The following is a 13,097-nucleotide window of genomic DNA, read 5'->3' on the forward strand; positions in this document are numbered from 1 at the left end:
AAACCGGCAAAATACAAGGATAAAGAGAAAATTCTGAAAACAGCTAGGGATAAATATGCTCTAACATTTAAAGGGAGATCGATAAGACTCATGACAGATATGTCTACTGAAATTTCGAAGGCCAGAAAGGAATGGCAGGAAATCTTCAATGTGATGAACAGAAAAAATATGCAGCCGAGAATCTTTTATCCAGCAAGTCTGTCATTTAGAATAGAAGGAGAGATAAAGGTCTTCCCAAACAAACAAAAACTGAAGGAATTCAGCACCACTAAATCAGCCCTACAAGAGATCCTAGAGGGGATCCTGTGAGACAAAGTACCAGAGACATCACTGCAAGCATGAAACCTACAGACATCACAATGACTCTAAACCCATATCTTTCAATAATACCACTGAATGTAAATGGACTAAATGCTCCAACCAAAAGACACAGGATATCAGAATGGATAAAAAAAACAAGACCCAACTATTTGCTGTCTACAAGAGACTCATTTTAGACCTGAGGACACCTTCAGATTGAAAGTGAGGGGATGGAGAACTATCTATCATGCTACTGGAAGTCCAAAGAATGCTGGACTAGCCATACTTATATCAGACAAACTAGACTTCAAATTAAAGGCTGTAACAAGAGATGAAGGAGGGCATTACATAATAATTACAGGGTCAATCCATCAGGATGAGCTAACAATTATAAACGTCTATGTGCTGAATACGGGAGCCCCCAAATATATAACACAATCACAAACATAAGCAACCTTATTGATAAGAATGTGGTAACTGCAGGGGACTTTAATACTCCACTTACAACATTGGATAGATCATCTAGACACAGGATCAATAAAGAAACAAGGGCCCTGAATGATACACTGGATCAGATGGACTTGACAGATATATTGAGAACTCTGCATCCCAAAGCCACAGATATACTTTCTTCTCGAGTGCACATGGAACCTTCTCCAAGATAGATCACATACTGGGTCACAAAACAGCCCTTCATAAGTATACAAGAATTGAGATCATACCATGCATACTTTCAGACCACAATGCGATGAAGCTTGAAATCAACCACAGGAAAAAGTCTGGAAAACCTCCAAAAGCATGGAGGTTAAAAAACACCCTACTAAAGAATGAATGGATCAACCAGGTAATTAGAGAAGATATTTAAAAATATATGGAAACAAATGAAAATGAAAATACAACAATCCAAATGCTTTGGGATGCAGTGAAGGCAGTCCTAAGAGGAAAATACATTGCAATCCAGGCCTATCTCAAGAAACAAGAAAAATCCCAAATACAAAATCTAACAGCACACCTAAAGGAAACAGAAGCAAAACAGCAAAGACACCCCAAATCCAGCAGAAGAAGAGAAATAATAAAGATCAGAGCAGATATAAACAATATAGAATCTAAAAAAACTGTAGAGCAGATCAACGAAACCAAGAGTTGGTTTTTTGAAAAAATAAACACAATTGACAAACCTCTAGCCAGGCTTCTCAAAAAGAAAAGGGAGATGACCCAAATAGATAAAATCATGAATGAAAATGGAATTATTACAACCAATCCCTCAGAAATAATCAGGGAATACTATGAAAAATTATATGCCAACAAACTGGACAACCTGGAAGAAATGGACAAATTCCTAAACACCCACACACTTCCAAAACCCAAACAGGAAGAAATAGAAAGCTTGAACAGACCCATAACCAGCGAAGAAATTGAATCAGTTATCAAAAATCTCCCAACAAATAAGAGTCCAGTCCCAGATGGCTTCCCAGGGGAATTCTACCAGACATTTAAAGCAGAGATAACACCTATCCTTCTCAAGCTATTCCAAAAAATAGGAAGGGAAGGAAAACTTCCCGACTCATTCTATGAAACCAGAATTAGTTTGATTCCTAAACTAGACAAAGACCCAGTAAAAAAAGAGAACTACAGGCCAACATCCCTGATGAAAATGGATGCAAAAATTCTTAGTAAGATACTAGCAAATCAAATTCAAAAGCATATAAAAAGAATTATTCACCATGATCAAGTGGGATTCATTCCTGGGCTACAGGGCTGGTTCAACATTCGCAAATCAATCAATGTGATATATCACATTAATAAAAGAAAAGAGAAGAACCATATGATCCTGTCAATCGATGCACAAAAAGCATTTGACAAAATTCAGCATCCTTTCTTAATAAAAACCCTCGAGAAAGTCGGGATAGAAGGAACATACTTAAACATCATAAAAGCCATTTATAAGAAGCCCACAGCTAATATCATCCTCAATGGGGAAAAACAGCTTTCTCCCTGAGATCAGGAACACAAAAGGAATGTACACTCTCACTGCTGTTTTTTAACATAGTGTTGGAGGTTCTAGCATCAGCAGTCAGACAACGAATGGAAATCAAAGGTATCAAAATTGGGAAAGATGAAGTCAAGCTTTCACTTTTTGCAGATGACATGATATTATACATGGAAAACCCGATAGACTCCACCAAAAGTCTGCTAGAACTGAGACATGAATTCAGCAAAGTTGCAGGATACAAAATCAATGTACAGAAATCAGTTGCATTCTTATACACTAATAATGAAGCAACAGAAAGACAAAGAAAGAAACTGATCTCATTCACAATTGCACCAAGAATCATTAAATACCTAGGAATAAACCTAACCAAAGATATAAAAGATCTGTATGCTGAAAACGATAGAAAGCTTATGAAGGAAATTGAAGAAGATATAAAGAAATGGAAAAACATTCCATGCTCATGGATTGGAAGAATAAATATTGTTAAAATGTCAATACTACCCAAAACTATCTACACATTCAATGCAATCCCAATCAAAATTGCAGCAGCATTCTTCTCGAAGCTAGAACAAGCAATCCTAAAATTCATATGGAACCACAAAAGGCCCCGAATAGCCAAAGTAATGTTGAACAAGAAGACCAAAGCAGGAGGCATCACAATCCCAGACTTTAGCCTCTACTACAAAGCTGTAATCATCAAGACACCATGGTATTGGCACAAAAACAGACACATAAACCAATGACATAGAATAGAAACCCCAGAACTAGACCCACAAAAGTATGACCAACTAATCTTTGACAAAGCAGGAAAGAATATCCAATGGAAAAAAGACAGTCTCTTTAACAAATGGTGCTGGGAGAACTGGACAGCAACATGCAGAAGGTTGAAACTAGACCACTTTCTCACACCATTCACAAAAATAAACTCAAAATGGATAAAGGACCTGAATGTGAGACAGGAAACCATCAAAACCTTAGAGGAGAAAGCAGGAAAAGACCTCTCTGACCTCAGCCGTAGCAATCTCTTACTCGACACATCCCCAAAGGCAAGGGAATTAAAAGCAAAAGTGAATTACTGGGACCTTATGAAGATAAAAAGCTTCTGCACGCGAAGGAAACAACCAACAAAACTAAAAGGCAACCAACGGAATGGGAAAAGATATTTGTAAATGACATATCGGACAAAGGGCTAGTATCCAAAATCTATAAAGAGCTCACCAAACTCCACACCCGAAAAACAAATGACCCAGTGAAGAAATGGGCAGAAAACATGAATAGACACTTCTCTAAAGAAGACATCCGGATGGCCAACAGGCACATGAAAAGATGTTCAGCGTCACTCCTCATCAGGAAAATACAAATCAAAACCACACTCAGGTATCACCTCACGCCAGTCAGAGTGGCCAAAATGAACAAATCAGGAGACTATAGATGCTGGAGAGGATGTGGAGAAACGGGAACCCTCTTGCACTGTTGGTGGGAATGCAAATTGGTGCAGCCACTCTGGAAAGCAGTGTGGAGGTTCCTCAGAAAATTAAAAATAGACCTACCCTATGACCCAGCAATAGCACTGCTAGGAATTACCCAAGAGATACAGGAGTACTGATGCATAGGGGCACTTGTACCCCAATGTTTATAGCAGCACTCTCAACAATAGCCAAATTATGGAAAGAGCCTAAATGTCCATCAACTGATGAATGGATAAAGAAATTGTGGTTTATATACACAATGGAGTACTACGTGGCAATGAGAAAGAATGAAATATGGCCTTCTGTAGCAACATGGATGCAACTGGAGAGTGTGATGCTAAGTGAAATAAGCCATACAGAGAAAGACAGATACCATATGTTTTCACTCTTAGGTGGATCCTGAGAAACTTAACAGAAACCCATAGGGGAGGGGAAGGAAAAAAAAGAAAAAAAAGAGGTTAGAGTGGGAGAGAGCCAAAGCATAAGAGACTGTTAAAAACTGAGAACAAACTGAGGGTTGATGGGGGGTGGGAGGGAAGGGAGGATAGGTGATGGGCATTGAAGAGGGCATCTTTTGGGATGAACACTGGGTGTTGTATGGAAGCTAATTTGACAATAAATTTCATATAATAAAAAAAAAAAACAATAGCTAAATTATGGAAAGAGCCTAAATGTCCATCAACTGATGAATGGATAAAGAAATTATGGTTTATGTACACAATGGAATACTACATGGCAATGAGAAAGAATGAAATATGCCCCTTTGTAGCAACATGGATGGAACTGGACAGTGTTATGCTAAGTGAAATAAGTCATACAGAGAAGGACAGATTCCATGTTTTTACTCCTATGTGGATCCTGAGAAACTTAACAGAAGATCATGGGGGAGGGGAAGAAAACAAATGGTTTAGAGGGAGGGAGCCAAAACATAATAGACTCCTAAAAACTGAGAACAAATTGAGGGTTTATGGGGGGTAGGAGGGAGGGGAGGGTGGGTGATGGGTATTGAGGGCACCTGTTGGGATGAGCACTGGGTGTTGTATGGAAACCAATTTGACAATAAATTTCATAATTAAAAAAAAAAGTCAACTGTGCCAAATTTGTTAATTCCTATTGTGATGGTAAGTTGCCATCAACAGCATGCTACATAGGTACAGAGCATATATTAAAACCCAAAAAGGCCTTGTGATGCTTGGGTGGCTCGATCAGTTAAGCATCCGACTTTGGTTCAAGTCATGACCTCGTGGTTTGTGAGCTGGAGCCCCACATCCGGCTCTGTGCTAACAGCTGAGAGCTTGGAGCCTGCTTCAAATTCTGTGTCTCCCTCTTTCTTTGCCCTTCCCCTACTCCTACTCTGTCTCTCTCTCAAAAATAAATAAACATTAAAAAAATTTTAAAAACCAAAAAGCCCTCACATACTTAATCTATCTCCCTTCAAGGCACAGATGATATTTTGACAATGACTGAGAAAGTAGTTTTGCTTTTTAAAAATTCACATTGAACACAGAATATTCTGATAATGGATGTTTAGAAATTTTTCCATTTGTTACATGATTCTATTGCTGAAAATGATGTCTGTCACCAATAAAAATTCATACCTGTAATTTTACATACATGGATGAAAATTTTTTAATATTTAAAAACTTCCAAAGTATGTAAATGGTCTTTAAGTCTGTTATTAAACATAAAAAAGTCAAAATAATAATTTTAATAATGGAGCAAATGACAACACTAGTTAGTATCTTTGTATTTCATGTAATACAAGTATCAATCAGTATTTTCACTAAAAAGTGTTTATAGAGTACAAAATGTTTAAAAATCAGTGAAGTTAAACATTCAAAATATTTCAAATACGGAAATTTGCAAATATAAATCTTCAAATAAAACATAAGTTTATAACACTTTAAGTTTATTTATTTATTTTGAAAGAGAGAGAGAGAACAAGTGGAGGAGTGGCAGAAAGAGAGGGGGACAGAGGATCCAAAGCAAGCTCTTTGCTGACAGCAGAGAGCCTGATGCAGGGCTCGAACTCACAAACCGTGAGATAATGACCTGAACCGTAGTCAGACACTTAACCGAGTGAACGACCGAGTCGGGTTTTTTTATATGAAATCTTTTTTATAAGCTGTATAAAAAGCTATAAAAGTTGATAAACTTTTTAATAAACATTTAAAAAAGTTATAATTCTAAAGTAAATTATTAGATAAGACTATATCTAATGTTTCTTTCCCCTTTGCTTCCTTGTACCCTGGTTACTTTCCAAACTGACACTTCTGAAAAAACTGGTCCAGAAGAACTTCAAGACCTTCCTGAAATATTTAATGCCCCTTAAATGGAGTGTTCAGACTAGGTGGGCAGCTCCTCCACTCTGGCCAGAAGCTACGGAGTTGTAGCAGTTTTGATTTCTCCCACAGTTAACTTGGTAGGGATAGTTCTGTCTATTAAGTTCTCCCCTTTCCCAGCAGAGAGATTAGCAACCTCTGAAGATGCAACTGTCTTTCCCCCACCTTCTCCAGGTGTGTATATGTTGGGGAGTAAATGCTAGAACTGAGCTGAAAGTAGAGCCAGAATGATGTAAGAAATGAAGGAGGAGAGAGTGGGGGATAATTTGGAGAGAGAACCAAAAAAGGGGAACAAAACTACTGGTTGTTTTCAAATTAACAGTATTAAAAAAACACTAGTATTTTGGACTTTAAAAATAGCATGGGATACTAGAATATACAAAATAGCACTGCAATCACTCAATGTAAGAACTGAGTGACATCGGGGAGGATGAAAATCTACCAAGTAAATTTCAACAAAAACTTCCACATAATTGCTGGATGAGACACAAATAAACTTCAAATCAGTTTGAATTACTGTGTAGCAAAATACTATAAAATATTTTAAAGTAATAGAGCACATTCACTTATTATTGATAATACACATAAGTTTTAATATACTGTTCATAAATAAAATTTAATTATCAAGATTATATCTTATAATTTCTATTTTATGTTTTATAATATGCATAATAACGTTCAGAAGTATAAGTACATACTTTGCAGATGAATACCCACACATATGTACACACATACACATATTCAGTCCCATCATTTTTAGATTATTTTATTTTTTAACTGATAAGGGTGGTATGATGAAAAAAGTAAATGTTAATTAACCCCTGGTTGAAAGTTATGGGTTCCTTATTTTAGAATTCTAAGCTTTATTTAGCTGTAAGAACTTCATCAATACCATATGGACACAGAACTTCACCTGAATATTAATTCTCAGGCCTGTGTATCTTAATTAAATATGGTTCTGCTAAGAATGAATTTCAAAATTCTTGAATTCAATGCAATTCAAGCTTTCACATTTTGGTTTAAGAGAATCTGTAAATTGTTTTAATTCTACTGTCCTAAAAACAATTCTTTTAGGGCCACAAAATGAGCAGTAACAGCAATGTGAGGGTTTTTGTTTGTTTTTAGTATCAGCACTGAATTGAGGCTAAAAGAATTAAAAAAGTTTCAAGTTAGAAGCACTTGTATATAAATACTAATATATAGTTCTTCAATTTTTCTCTAGGTTGAAGTAAAATAGTAACACCACCACACTCCATCCTTTCTTCTACCTAGAAAAAGCAGACCCAAAGGGAACATGGTGAATAACTTCAACAAAGAAAGATTAGGAATGTGGGGAATCTGGTTTTCAGTCTGTTTGTTAAGTCTGTTAACAATTCTCTAGTTGTATACCTGCAATTGGTTTCATCACTTTTGCAGTAATTATACCATTGCACTAAATGCCTTTTGACCATATACTTGGATACGTTAAAAATACTGAATAGACAGAGAAAGATGCCAATCCAATTCTTCACACCCTTTCCTCCCAGTAAGACCTACTTGGACTTGACCCTAATGAGCACCAGTCAAACCAACTGGGATACTTCTTTCTTCAGGCTTCTCCAAATAACGTTAATGAGGGAGGAAGGGAAGAAAATAAAGCAGAACTAACTCCAAGGTGACAAATAGCAAGATCAGATATAACATATAGATCTAGGGAAAACAGAAAGATCTAGGAAAAGAAGTGGAAGCAAATCATGTAAGCAGATAGGGATACAACAGAGAAGTTGAGCAAACAAAGACATTTGGAAAAAGAGGAAGGAGGAAAAAATATCTAAGAACAAATATTTCAGAGAATAAAAGGATTCCGATGGGACTAGAAATAAGATCCCATTTAAAGCATTTCTAGCTTAAATAGCATTCTCTTTAAGCATTTAGCAAAAAAGTGTTCCAGTGGGGGGGGAAAAATAGTGGAACATAGGGCGAAGGGTGAGAGAAGTGGACTGAAGAGGGAAAGGAGAGGGAAGAGAGTAGGAGGAAAAAGAAGGAAGAGAGGGAGAGTATAGAAAGTAGTGCTACAACCAGCATGTTGGCCATCTGCTCTATGCTTCTGCTAAATCCCTTGTCCCATCTACTTAACACAGACGGCACGTTCCTCAAAATGTAATTTATGCAGGTCTGGAAACCAATCTTCCTGGGAAAACTACTTTTCTACCTTTTGTTGTACATCTCCATAATCCCAAACTATGAAACTACTAAGGCTCAGTAACCACTTCCAATCACTATTTTTGGGCCAGGATCTACCCTTACAAATAAACTCCTCACTTTGCTTTGTCAGTCCTTCTCTCCCCTAAAACCACAATTATTGCTATTCAGTATTATTGACAGATGAAACAGAAAGAGGCTAGCTTACATGTGTGCAAACTAGTTCACATTCTAAAAATCCAGGGGCCATAGCAACATGTATTGTAAGACATCAGGAATGTTGCTTATTTTGTTTTATTTTTTTAATTTTTAAAGTGTTTTTATATTTTAATTTTTGAGAGAGAGAGAGAGAGAGAGAGAGAGACAGAGACAAAGCTTGAGCAGGGGAGGGGCACAGAGAGAAGGAGACACAGAATCTGAAACAAGCTCCATGCTCCAAGCTATCAGCACAGAGCCCCACACAGGGCTTCAACCAGTGAACTACGGGATCATGACCTGAGCTATAGTAGGACGCTTAACTGACTGAGCCACCCAGATGCCCTAGAATGCTGCTTATTTTAAATATCTACTTCTACTCCACTGGCTTACCAGACCTCTTGCAATGTTATCAATTACAAAAATCTAACTTTTAGGTTATGCTTTTGTATTTCCAGGTTTGCCATATTAAAATGCAAATAGCCATAGAAAGATAATAGACTAAATCTCTGACACATTAGATTGCTTTCCATTAAAATACCAAACAGAGAACAGATCCCTACAAGAACAGGACAGATAAGTACTGGTAAAAAGGGCTAAGGAAAAGTATGGTTTACCAAGCATTGCCTAAAAGAAAACTCCTGAGTGAATTCTTGCCCTGGGGAACACAGGGCATTCAGAGAAGAGCATGAAAGCTCTAGGCCCTAGGAAAAATGGAAAAGGAAATATTGGTAGAAGAAAACTGAAAAAGGAGAGCTTAAAACAAATTAACCACTTCACAATTTGGTTTCAGGCTGGCTGGACTGTTCAACTCCCAAAGGGCATAATCCCAGAGTCGCAGCACAGTATGAAGCAATCCTGAATACCAGCTCTATCTTGGGTTCCAGAAAGTCTGGGAAAAGCAGGAAAACAATCTCTTAGATGAGTGATTGCCAATGGAATATATCACATATGGCATAGGAGATTTCTAAACCTTTCTGTCCCTCCACCCACATTCCTAACTCCACCCCAAACCAGGTGAAAACTGAAGGGGGAGGAGAGGTGTGTAGAGAGAAAAGTGTACACATGTAGTCTGTAGCCTGCAGATGTTCCTCAAATGATCCAAATGGTAATGCCATGTATTCCTACTCTATGGTGACATGCTTCCTCTGCCATCTAATTAGATCCCACTTCTACCAATGTGATTGGTGAATCGGTTTTAAGAACTCTTTTGAACTGATACATGATTTTGCTTGCCACCTAGTGGAGATAAAATTAATCACAAGCTGAACTGAGGCTAAGTAATCTAAAAGTATCCAATAGTTGTTTGCTATACTCTTGACAGCCTAACATAGTTTCCCAAAGGGTGGCTACATGTAAGGATTTTTAGGTGGCACAAGGATGAATGCTATCTTAACTACTTAATATTTACCACAATGCACGTTAGAATAAAGTATAAACAATACTTAGTATAGATTTTAAAAATATATCTAAATTATATTACACAGGTAATACTATAATGGGACACCATCAAAACTATACAGTGACTCAAAAATGACCAATGTTTTAGAAATAGTTGTCTAAGCTGGTTCTTCTGATAGAAGATAACTTCCCTCAGTATGTCTATTTTTTATGCATATAAGTAATATAATCTTTTTATAGAAATAACAAAGTTTTTAGGTACTCCTACTTTTTTCCTCATCAAATAATAGTTTGTTTTTTTAAAGAGAAATTATTTCACAGGGAAATTATCATTCATTACTGCTAAGTCTCTATAAATATTTGCCTTCCTTAAAACATGCTTACCTATGTAGTTATCCCATGATTGTCAATAGTTGATTCTTTCTCATTTTGACAAGTTTTATTACAGAAAATATATTTCCATTTAATCTACACAGTTAAACAAATTCTCACAGAACTGTCTGAACTCCTGCCAACTTATTGCAATGGAATGCACTTTAGTGACCTATGTTCTATTGTCACAGTGGTCAATTATCATAGAATTTAGAGGTTTTAAGAACATCTTGAGGGGCGCCTGGGTGGCGCAGTCGGTTAAGCGTCCGACTTCAGCCAGGTCATGATCTCGCGGTCCGTGAGTTCGAGCCCCGCGTCAGGCTCTGGGCTGATGGCTCAGAGCCTGGAGACTGTTTCCGATTCTGTGTCTCCCTCTCTCTCTGCCCCTCCCCCGTTCATGCTCTGTCTCTCTCTGTCCCAAAAATAAATAAACGTAGAAAAAAAAAATTTAAGAACATCTTGAGCATTCAATAAGCATTCATGAGTTCTTGTATTCACTTGATGTTGGAATAAACAAGTGAAAATTGTAAGACTCATTTCATTATCTTCTCTGATGGCTACTATATTTCTCATAAGACAATTTTCACATTGCCATCTCTAGTTTCAAGAAAGACTGAAGAACTAAGTATCTGGATAATAGAAATAGGATTATCAAGACTAGTTTAAACCAATCCTCCTGTATCTCCTGGATTGGAACCTATTGCCACAGTCAACAAAATTAAAATCCTGTTGGCAAGGAATAGGTAGGGTGGTTGAATAGTTGTTGGGTATTTACCACACAGCATCTGCCACACCGCCCACCTCCTAACTTTCTCTCTGAGGAGGCAACCACTCTTACAGTTTACTACTTACTCTTCCAGAGTCACTTATACATATTGTATCATATACAGTTTTTTAAATTTATTTTTACCCAAACTATGGTACTCTATACACACTATTCTTCATTTTTTTGATTTAACAAAGTAAGTTGAAGACTTGTTCCATTTTAATATGTAATAAAGCCACTTCTTTCTTTTTAATGGGGGAAAAATATTCCATTGTATCAATATGCCAAAATTTATTTATTCAGTCCTGTAAAAAAAGACATTTTGATGGTTTTAAATATTTTACTATTATTATAAAATAATGCATTAAACAACCTTGTACATATATTATTTGACATCGTGAGTTCATGCTTACAAGTAGTGAAATTCCTGGGCCGCATAAACTTTGGAATTGGCTGCTGGCATTTTGGGGCTGGGGGAAACACTAAATTATGGACTAAAATTAAAGAGCATGACATTGTATTATTGTATTTTAGAATCCTTCCACTGAGTGCAAATTATGCTTTTTCATTATATGTCATATTTTACCAATTCTAACATATATACATTTCTAAAATACGAATGCATCCCATAATCCCATAGACCTTTTAATCACTGTCAGCCAGGTGGCAGTCATAAAAGTAATTATTCCTGATGGTATGACAGGTAACTGTAATTCCTGGTCACTTCACTCATCAAACCATTTAAGGACCATTTAAGAAGAAATATAAGCGATGATATTGCCAGAATACCTTTGGTGACACCTTCTGGTAAGATCAGGAAAGTGCGAGCATCAAAACTAAAAGAAGGTGTCAGTGATTTGAAACAAAATTCTTCCAACAAATACTACATTATTAATGTTCTTTTTTTTTTTTTTTAACGTTTATTTATTTTTGAGACATAGAGAGACAGAGCATGAACGGGGGAGGGTCAGAGAGAGAGGGAGACACAGAATCGGAAACAGGCTCCAGGCTGTGAGCCATCAGCACAGAGGCCGATGCGGGGCTGGAACGCACGGACGGTGAGATCATGACCTGAGCCGAAGTCGGACGCTCAACCGACTGAGCCACCCAGGCGCCCCGACATTATTAATGTTCTTAATGTTACAAAGGACAATTGTGTGTGGGAGGGGAAAAAACCAATTCTGATGACACCAAATTATAAAACTGATTGCAAAGAATCAGATTCGAAATGTGAAGCATTAGTAATATCTTACCTGATACATTTTGCTTATATTTTCATTTTTATAATTGCATAAGAGATATATGATAAAATAACCAAAAATAAAAAAATAAGCTCAAGAATTCTTTCGGTAAATTAAAAAAAAAAAACACATTCTCAGTCCTAAGAGACTATTACATCTGATGTACTGGTAGCAGTTTATCTTAGTATTGTATTACCAAAAAAAAAAAAAAAGAACAGTTCAACTCATAATCAGCATGTCAGATTTGAAAAAAATACTCTGAATCTTACTTTAGATCCCTCAGTAGTATTTTAAAGTTCCTATCATGCAAATTTTGCACATGTAAATATTACTCATATATTTTTTCTTTTCTTCCATTACATTTTCTTACTAGAATACTATTCATCTTTGCCTATTTTGTAAACAGCCACTTTACTGAATTCTCTATTTATAATAATTTTTCAGTGAATTCTTTTGGGCTTTCAAGGTATGCAATGAAACAAAATTTAAACTCAAATTGTCTTAAACTATCTGCTGGAATTTAAACTCAGTGAGGATAAAGACTATTTAATTTTACTGTTTTATCTCCAGCACCTAGCATATTACCTTGTACAAAGCAGGTAATCAAAATATATTTGTTAAATGAATTACATAAATGCATCTCACTGTAAATCTTACCCCAACCCCTCCCACAACATAGATGGTAAGCTGAGTCAAAAAAAATCGGATACAAAAGAGGAAATAGTATTCATATTTTTTCTCTCCCACATACAAACATACAGAAGCTATTAAGAAACTGGATATTTTATATTCAAAGGACTGGATATTTTATATTCAAAGCTATACATTTTTGTTATA

The 13,097-nt window shown here is 36.4% G+C and overlaps 1 protein-coding gene across 6 annotated transcripts in view; it reads right to left on the bottom strand.

Moving 5' to 3' along the window:
- The window catches only part of SLC38A9 (solute carrier family 38 member 9), an 84,623-nt gene that overhangs the window by 58,071 nt on the left and 13,455 nt on the right, over positions 1 to 13,097 (bottom strand). Inside the window, exon 1 of one of the 6 annotated variants that reach the window (XM_043590535.1) lies at positions 10,266 to 10,412. The exons of the other annotated variants lie outside the window; for them this stretch is intronic. The gene's annotated coding sequence lies outside the window, so the exon portion shown is untranslated. Of the gene's footprint in view, positions 1 to 10,265; positions 10,413 to 13,097 lie in introns of those variants that run through there. 6 annotated transcript variants of the gene reach the window in all.

This window comes from Prionailurus bengalensis, chromosome A1 (assembly GCF_016509475.1).
Source record: "Prionailurus bengalensis isolate Pbe53 chromosome A1, Fcat_Pben_1.1_paternal_pri, whole genome shotgun sequence".
Taxonomy (NCBI): domain Eukaryota; kingdom Metazoa; phylum Chordata; class Mammalia; order Carnivora; family Felidae; genus Prionailurus; species Prionailurus bengalensis.